Raw genomic sequence first — 9282 nt, forward strand, 5'->3', positions numbered from 1 at the left:
TTTAATATAAATGAATTATGAAAAAATACATTGATATTGGTATGAGTTTGTTTGACAACCACAAATTGGCTTTTTGCGGTAATGCACAAAAAAAAAAAAACAATGGGATAAATAATGTATTTGATTTGGTATTAGTTAATTTTAACAAGGGTAATAATGAAAAATGAAATTTGTAACTCTCCTAAACCCTCCAAATTGGTGGGTTTGAAAATTGAAACAAATATACACAAATCAAACCCTTCCAAACCCTTACCCTTCTAAATTTATATCCTCCAAACAAGGTTTCCACAAACACTCCTAAACCCTTCCCTTACTAACCCTCCCAAACCCCTCATCCAATCAAACCCTAAAATTATTGGCGCTAAAATCTTTGTGGGACAAACAAGTTTCTGATATTTTCCACAAGAGATTTGCAACCCTAAAACCTCGCGTCGTTACTATTGCCGCCCACCCTCTTACGCACCTCCTCTGTTCCATCTCATCTTCAGTCTAGAAAACCTTCACGAGCACAGGAAAATCAGTGTCCAAGTCGACATTCCTATCACTCTGGTACTTTGATTTATTTGTTAGATTTACGCTAATGAAAAATATTATTCCTAAATTGGTTAGACTGGTTAAACTTTAAATTTCCCTAACCTAACCTAACTCGTTCGTGCTTCTTCCTTCTTCTACTCTGAGTTGCAGTTTTCATTCTTCTACTTATTGTCTTCCTCCATTCGAAGTTCGTCGTTCTCAGCCCGAGAGGTAAAATCGTTCTTCCCTTTCGTTTTAGTGTTTTTTATTCTATGTAATTGGATAATCAATTTGTTTAATAATTAGGTTTAGTTTATTATATATCTGTAGTTTTAACTGTTTTTTTATGAGAAAATATGGCAAAAGCAACGAGAAATATGGGATAATATGAAATTGAGTTCTGTTTGGACTCTGATACTTGGGTTTCATTTATTATATATCTGGAATCAGCTAAAGCTTGCTACATGGAGAATTAATCCATCCGGAAAAGAATCATCCAAACTTCTATTTGAGTCATTCAACAACAAAACATATTTTATATGATGCGGACTCTTTATTAAGTAGTTACTACAATCAATTTGTTACCTTTCAGATAAGCAGCTGCTATTGAAGGTCGATTTCTTGATTTTGATAGCAGAGTGAGAACACTGGTAGTTGTTGTTGTATGTGATCTTGCCAGGTTTAACATGAATTTTTTTCCGCCCGAACTTGTATTAAAAGCTACATAAAGACTTAGGGATACTAAGGTATGTTTTTTCTTAAAAGTTTGGTATACTGTTAATTCAATTATTGGGACATATCTTTATCAGATTCTGCAGGGAAAATTTGGGTTGTCTAACTTCTATTAGGAAGAAGGGGTTTCAAAAGTTGATTGAAATATATCAAGAATATTGTAATTAGTGTTCCGAAGGTTATTTAACTATATGGACGACCACTTTGAAGGCTATTTAACTAGCACTCAATGAAAAAGGTTTGCTTGACGGTTTCCATATATCTCTTTTTGTTTATATAGGTGGTAAATAATAATTCTAAATATTTGCATAGCTTATGAATTGTAGGAGTTAGTGATATGTTATTCATGCTTGTGATATAGGTGCTTAGATCTTACACGAAAATACTTTTTATCTGACTCTATCCTTGTTTGCATTGCATCAGTTGAGATCAATCAACAAACGTTTATGTTGTCTTGTATGAAAATGTGTATAAATTTCTTAAATTCGTTTTTGCTCTGCATGGACATTAGATGGATCAACTCCACTTTACAAGCTTTCACAACTTGATGGGTTTTTCTTGCGGTTGCGGCTAGGGAAGTGGGAAGAGGGATTATGAGGAACCGGATACTATGCCGCTTATATAAGTGGTATGAAAAAATAAAGAAAGAAAAACATTAACTCGTTGATGGCATTCATCTTTGCATTAATGGTATAAATGATTTTCTGATATGATTACGCAGGAGAACAAATGGATAGTTCAGTGGAAATGTCCAAAACTTCAATTGCTGTAAACTTTGGTGGGATGAAATGTTCAGTTAAAACTCAATGTCTCCAACCATGACTTCCTTGAGGTAAAAAAGAAACCAGTGTGGGTTTTTTACCTCAAACTTTTCATACATTGTTGAAAATTAAAATGTTTCTATTTGTGAACTCCTAATTTGAATAATACAGGATGAACTTACAGCATGGTGGTCTGCTACCTTAAAGGGTGGTGATAAAATACCCTTCTTAGATGTGAACAGAGACCAACTTTCAGAATATTCCTTAATGAACAGCTGAACTTTCATGTTGACGAAGTGGACGGATCTCTATTATTGGGAGAGAAAGATATTGCTGAAAAGATTGCCAAGCTTGGACATTGCAAGGACAAAGAAACTACAATAAAAGCTGCTAAAACTATAATGTAAGTTCTATGACTACCTTAAAAATTTATTTTCAGGTACAATACAAGGATTGAATGTTAAGGAGAAGAAAATGTTAGCATTTTGAAGACAAACTCAATTTCAGATATAAAGTCAGAAGTAAATTGGTATTACTGACATTATTTATTAAACTTGTGCCAATTCATAAAGGGTTTATATCTTTCAACTGTCTACAAGTTTTTAGTATACAAAACATTTATGCAATACAAGTAAAGGATAAGTCTAAAAAAATAACATATCCTTAAGTTCTATAATTCATGGACACAAGCATATTTTAAAACAATAAGTCTTAATACATCAGGCCTTGCTGAACTTGGCTCGTAAAACCAATTAGCCCTTTAAACTTATAAAGTGTCTCGTTAGCCGTGAACTTACTTAAAGCAACCTATTAACCACATGAATTTGTTTAAAGTAACATATTGACCCCTTGAACTTGCTTTCAATTACATTGGTCTATTGGCCCCTTGAACTTGTTTGAAGTGATACATTTCAATTTGTCTAAATCATCTCTTGCTTCACATGTACTTGGAGGAGGTTAATCATTACATTTTAAGCATGTTCACGAGCTACCAAGATACTTTGCAAGTTTAAGTGACTAATCATTTTTTTGGATAAAGTTTAGGGGTTACTGTACTGATGTATTAAGCCAATAAATAAATATAAGTAGATGAAACGTTAGTCATGTGTTTTCTATTCCATGGTCTACTATAACTAATAAATTGGCTCATCCGCTCAGCAGTTATTGAGAGTTGCAGTACTGTCTGTTGTAGTGATTATGTTTTCATCATTTTATAAGAAAAATGGTAAATCAATATCAAAATGAAGTCCTATGGATTTGAGAGAGCTCATGTACTAAAGAATCCTAATCACCTTCTAGACATTTGAGTTTGTATTTTGTGGTAATTTATGTGCATTTTTTTTTTTTTTTTCATATCTTTCATAGCATATATTGTGGAATCTTTGCAACAACTATATCATATTGTGTAATTTGAAATTGCAGCTCTGATTACTGAGGTAAACTTTTAAACTTTTCCTTAGAGCATGCTCTGTTTAATTCATATTATGTTACTTTAGTTTTCTTTTCACCGAGAGCACATTAGGCTTGGTTATGAATTCCTTGTAGCTATGAAAAGCCACTTCGAGCACAATTACTGAAGACCTTCTACTAGTCTACAAAAACAGAGATGTGTGAGTCTTTTTTCAGTAATATGCTTCACTGAGCAGAACCAGTGAAGAGCTTCCACTAGCCTTCACAAAATGCTAATCTAGCTGTGTCATTTGTATTTTGTAATTATTAACCAAATTACACCAAAACATTTCATCAAATGAACAACTTCAAAGATCAGAATTGTCTTAGGTTTTGTTGAAATTATTAAGCTAGAATATTATTTATATAAAAGGGATGAATAGATTTCATTTAGGATACTTTGAGTAATTGAAGTCACAGGGTTTTGGATATTTGATATATATGTAAATTACAATTGGTGATTGAAAAATGTCTAATACTCAAAGCTCTGTATGGTTCCCCAAGTCACTAAAAATCTGTCAAGACCAATTGTACTATATGATGCAAATTGCTTAATTCGCTGCCATGTCTTTTTTTATGCTTTGATGCGATATGAATTGCGATTTCTTACTGAAAGTCTAATTTGCTGGACATTTCTCTCTTTGTTGCTTGTCAAAATAATGCACATATTTTTGGCATGTACTAGGATTGGTGCAGCAGTCGAAACCAATTGAAATGGATCCAGATATGACAGATAATGAGAAATTGAAGTATGATAGGAATCGGGAGAAGGATTTGAAGAAGAGGATAGATAAGGCGATTCCTTATTTGTTTGCCATGTCAGTCTAGAAGGAGGTGCTTCAAATATTGAGGGACCATGGGAAGGTTAGCGCAAGATTACTGCAGAAGAGTAGGGATAGAGTGCAGAAATGGTACCATGATGAAGGGTATGTGTGTGCTCAGGTTGTCAATTTCGGAATTTGAATACTAAGGAAGTGGTTTATGAGGTTGTGGAAGGGGGTATTACTCAAATGCTCATTAAGTACCAGGATAAGCTTGGAAATGTCGTTGAAGGGAACACTCAGCTTCCTGTTGTGAAGCAGGAGTCGCCAAAGCAGGTGAAATGAAAATTACGTTTTACTTTTGCTCTGCCTTATTAATTGGGATGTAGGACGAATGCTTATGTTCTTATGTTGGGACATGAAGTCTTTGCACAATTTATAGGCTTCAATTTTAGTTAGCTGTCATGAATTCCTTATTTGAGAAAGTAGTTCTAAAGAATCAAGTCATTGATGATAGAAGAATATGAATTGGCATGATTTGTATTGGCTGCAGTGGAGCCTTTGAACCTTAATGCTTAAGAGAGAATACATCTATAATCACAAGATCGTTATTATAATCAGTTCTACTAGAGCATACAAGTGTTCTAAAATCTGGATAGCCAACCAATTAATAAGCACTTGGCAGTTAATTTGAATATGTAGTTATGATGCCAAGAAAGAAATGTAAGTATAACATTTATTGCTGATGAATAAAGTTTAATAGTTGATATATGAGTGTGCAGTCTCAAATTTCTAGGATTCAACTGTTACTTTATGTGCTTGCCCTGGCAATTGAATTGTTTTTAGTTGTGCACTGATTAAGGAATGATATTTTAACTGGCGACTTACAGCTTCGTCAAGGTCAAGTTTTTAACATTGAAGCTGGGAAACAAGCTCTCACGAACATCAACTCACTGGCCTTATCCTTCTCATCGGGCCTTGGACTGAGGGAGGCATAATTGTTTAGATTAAGCTTAAAGAGGTGGAGCCAAAATCTGCAGAAGTTAGCACAGAGTGGAGTATTGTTCCAAGACATGGTGGAATAATTTTATTGAAGTAGCTTACGTTGTAAGGGAGATCGACTGTGCCTTTGATTTTATATCATATTATGTACAGACAAGTTGATTTGTTTTGTTATGTTAAAAAGAACAAGAACCGATTTATAGCTATGTATATCTGTTCTCAGACAAATTGGTTTATATTTTATTATATATATGTGTGTTTTAATTATTGAATTTGTTTTTTTATTATATTAAATATTTAGACAATCTTTAGTGTCATTACATTGTGGAATAACTACTGAATTCTATATTATAAATATAATTTCTAATGACGGTACCATATGGAAATAACGACTGTCTGTTTTCTTATAAAAAATGTTAGAATAATGACAGTAGAATATGGAAATAACGATTGTTTGTTCACTCATTAAAATATCATAATAACGACAGTTTATTCTCTTGTTAAAATGTGATAATAATGACGGTAGAATTAATTAATTACGATAGTCATTATTGTCCTAATTATTGTGTAACAACGATGGGTATGTACGGTCATTGTTTATTTTCAACAACGGGACACATTATACCCTCGTTGATACTTTTAACCTCAAGGTTTTAACGAGGGTGGACGACGGTATATACCGTCGTTATAAGTTAATAACGATGGTATTTATATCATTTATGACGAGATTTACTCTCGCTAGAGAGCGATTTTCTTGTAGTGTCATATCCATTTTATTTTTAAGTACGAATGAATGCAACGAATGAGAATGAATGCTATTTATTTAAGTATCAATGCATGTTATTTCATATCATTTTCAAACAAAAATATGCAACATTTTTTATGTAAAGTGCAACACTTTTCAAAAATAATAGCAATTTTTCATAAAGAATAAATTTTCGTTAAAAGTAAAAATTTCATACATTTTCAAACATTTTTAACTTTCAAAATAATGTTAAGCATATTTTAAGGTTATCATTATTCATAGAAATAATATTAACAACTTTAGCGTTTTAGCTCGATATTATTTTTCGTCTTACATTAAAAACCAATTGAAGTTTTTAAGGAAACTTTAGCCATAATACATGTTGAATTTCAAGTCAATATAGGATGAATGTGCTATTTTTCTTTCCCAATTTTATCTTCATATCAATTAAATCAAGTAGTCGTATTCTTAACTTTTGGCCATGATTGAGACCAACCTTATCACAATCGAGGTATGAAAGGGAAGAACATTAAAGTATCGTTTACTTTTGGCCACGATTGCGACCACCCTTATCACGGTCGAGGTATGAAAGGAACGATATAAATTAAAGCAAAATTAAACGTGTTTAAAGTTTTAAGTAACGATTGCGTCCACCCATGGTATGGTCGGTACCTCTTAAACGAACACGAAAGCCAATAAATGCGTATAAAGTTACGATCGAGACCACCCTTATCTTGGGCGTAACTAAGCAAATATATTAAACCTAAGTCCTTAATAGTTTAGGTTTGGGAAAGGAAATTTTGTGCTTAGAAATGCCTTGAGACGAAATATTCGAAAACATGCGTGCTTACACCGTCCCGAATGTTTCAATATAAAAATTGAGATACAAGACGAATGATATATTTCTTTTATACTAGCTAGTTTGATACTTTGCGTATAAATATACCATGAAAAGATTATCTTTCGGTTTAACTAATTCAAAAAGAAATATATGGGTATGTATTCTATTTATAAAGAGATTGATTAAAGAATAAATTCAGTGAAATTTTGCTCGGGACTAGCAAAAGCTTAAGTGTGGGAGTTTGTTAAGCCCAAAATATACCTAAAATATCATATATAAATACGTTAAATTTACATTGAAATCGTGTTAATTATATTCATTTAGAATACTTTTACGTCTTTATTTACTTATTTGATGCAAGGTACCTAAATATTTGGTAAAATCCAAATAGGAGCGAAAACGGAGCTAAAATGGAGGAAAAACCTTAAAAACGTACCGAGAATGCATATCAGTCAGAAGAACGCTCGAGAAGGACGAAAAATAGTCGTACGCCAGGGAGGAATACTCTCTGTCGCGACTGAGATTCTCAAAATCTCAGTCGCGACTTGCGGAGCCTAGACCGGGGGAAATCAAGTTCAAAAGCTCGCCCCTGTACCCCCTGTCGCGATTGAGATTTTCAGAATCTCAGTCGCGACAGACAGCCCTCCTGCACACTAAACACATGTTAATTTCATAAAAACGCGTCTGTTCGTTCGGATAAAAGCAACCCTTCACCAGCAGACATGACCCATCATTCACAACCCTTCAACAACTATAAATAAGTGATTCATTTCAGAATTGAAGAGGTTGGGAAAGTTAGAGAAATTAGAGAAGAGAGTTGTTATGTTGAGTTTCTCATTCAGAAAAGAATCAGAAAGTTAGAGTTCATTTCTGTAAGCAATCGTGTTTTACACGAATTGTGTTTAGATTAGTTACAAACACAGTTTTAGTTTAGTTTCCATTCTGATAGTGGACGAGACCAGTCTCTATTCCAAAGATCCAGCGAGAAGGATTGACGGCTGAAGCGCATGAAGTTTGACGAGCCTACGGAGTTTGAGAGAAAGATTGACGACCCGGATCTCAAAGTTTTCGTTACAATGCTATCCAAGTTTCTACTTCTCTGTTAACTTGTGAAAATTCACATTTCAATTAATGATATACTTCTTTATTCAATATATTCTTACTGTTGTTATTTTGATGTTATTCTGACAAAATGATTTTCAAAATGATATACTGGTGTTTTTATTAAAACATTCTATTCCATCTTATTCATATAAAAACTTTGTTGAACACTTAACAAATTTAGTTTTTATGGATGACATGATCGCTGATCGCGGCTTATCAGAAGTAAAACACTAGTTTGATTAAGGTAGGAATCATCTCAACATCAGGGGGATTTCTACGGTTCAAAGTCATTTAATTGAATAAATTGATATATTGTTTCATGTACATAATCTCACAAAGTTAAAGTTGTTTACTTTGCTTTATGAAAATAAAGATCTATTTTATTCCAATTGCGGAAGTATCTGTTTTGTAATCAAAATTCGAAAACGGAATTGTTCTCTAAACTTGATATAATCTTTCTATCTAATCCTAATTTACCAAAACATATTCCATCAACTAAACGTATTTCTTTTATTAAACCTAAACATGTGATTAAACCGAATTAAATAAAGTTTTAGTTAAAAAGCGTTCCATGTGGGTTCGATATCTTTTATTACTACAAGCGTATACCGTGCACTTGCGGAAATCGCTCATCAAAAACATTATGATTAAATTGGAAGGTCTAAAGTGACTCTTAAATAATAGTGAAAACGGTCTTTTAAAATTTTCGGTGATTATTGAATCTTCCAAACGAGTTTATCGATAATTGATGTTTAGAAGGTCTAAAGTGACAGTTAAATAATAGTGAAAACATTATTTTTAAATTTCCGGTGACGTTATATTTTGCTTAGAAACATCATGTTTAAATTTATACTATTTCGCACGTTAGTGCTAAATAACCATTTTGTAAAATTAAATAGTGAAATTAAAAAATTAATGATTTGAGGTCAAACTAATATTTTCAAAATTATAAGTACTAATTTTAAATTTTTCATTTAAATTTTTCAAAACATTACATAATTCCACCGATTGTGTATTTAATTATAATAGAATTCTCGAAACCGGTAGACTAGCTACCGGTTTTTTTACAATTAAAACCGGTAGATTAGCCATTGATTTCGCACTGTGGTTAATAGAACTCCATAGTAGGCATAATTTTTAATATGGTTGAATCCTTTATCTTCCTGAGTAAGCCTTTAATGAGACAAAAAAAATGATCGAATGATGGGTCGAAAACTAGCTAGCCCGCTTGATACCTAAGTAGGCTTTTTAAGGACAGAGTGGGGATGAACATAATGATAAACCAAAATTGTGAATAATGAACTTAATGAATGACTGAATGTGTACTCACTTTATTTACAATGCACTTGAGTTAATAGTTTCCACTAAACTGGA

At 32.7% G+C, this 9282-nt stretch overlaps 1 long non-coding RNA gene across 6 annotated transcripts; it reads left to right on the top strand.

Moving 5' to 3' along the window:
• Positions 1-315: 315 nt before the first annotated feature.
• Positions 316-5482, top strand: LOC136223051 (uncharacterized). 6 transcript variants are annotated; one of them, XR_010685804.1, is made up of 8 exons: positions 316-549; positions 685-744; positions 1106-1873; positions 1967-2077; positions 2178-2409; positions 3372-3442; positions 4141-4552; positions 5107-5482. It is a non-coding gene; the product is annotated as an uncharacterized lncRNA (long non-coding RNA). The 6 variants fall into 6 exon arrangements; XR_010685801.1 differs by lacking the exon at positions 3372-3442 and having other exon boundaries at positions 320-549; positions 1106-1259; positions 1323-1873; XR_010685802.1 differs by lacking the exon at positions 3372-3442 and having other exon boundaries at positions 320-549; positions 1106-1259; positions 1332-1873.
• The last annotated feature ends 3800 nt before the right edge of the window (positions 5483-9282 follow it).

This window comes from Euphorbia lathyris, chromosome 3 (assembly GCF_963576675.1).
Source record: "Euphorbia lathyris chromosome 3, ddEupLath1.1, whole genome shotgun sequence".
NCBI lineage: Eukaryota > Viridiplantae > Streptophyta > Magnoliopsida > Malpighiales > Euphorbiaceae > Euphorbia > Euphorbia lathyris.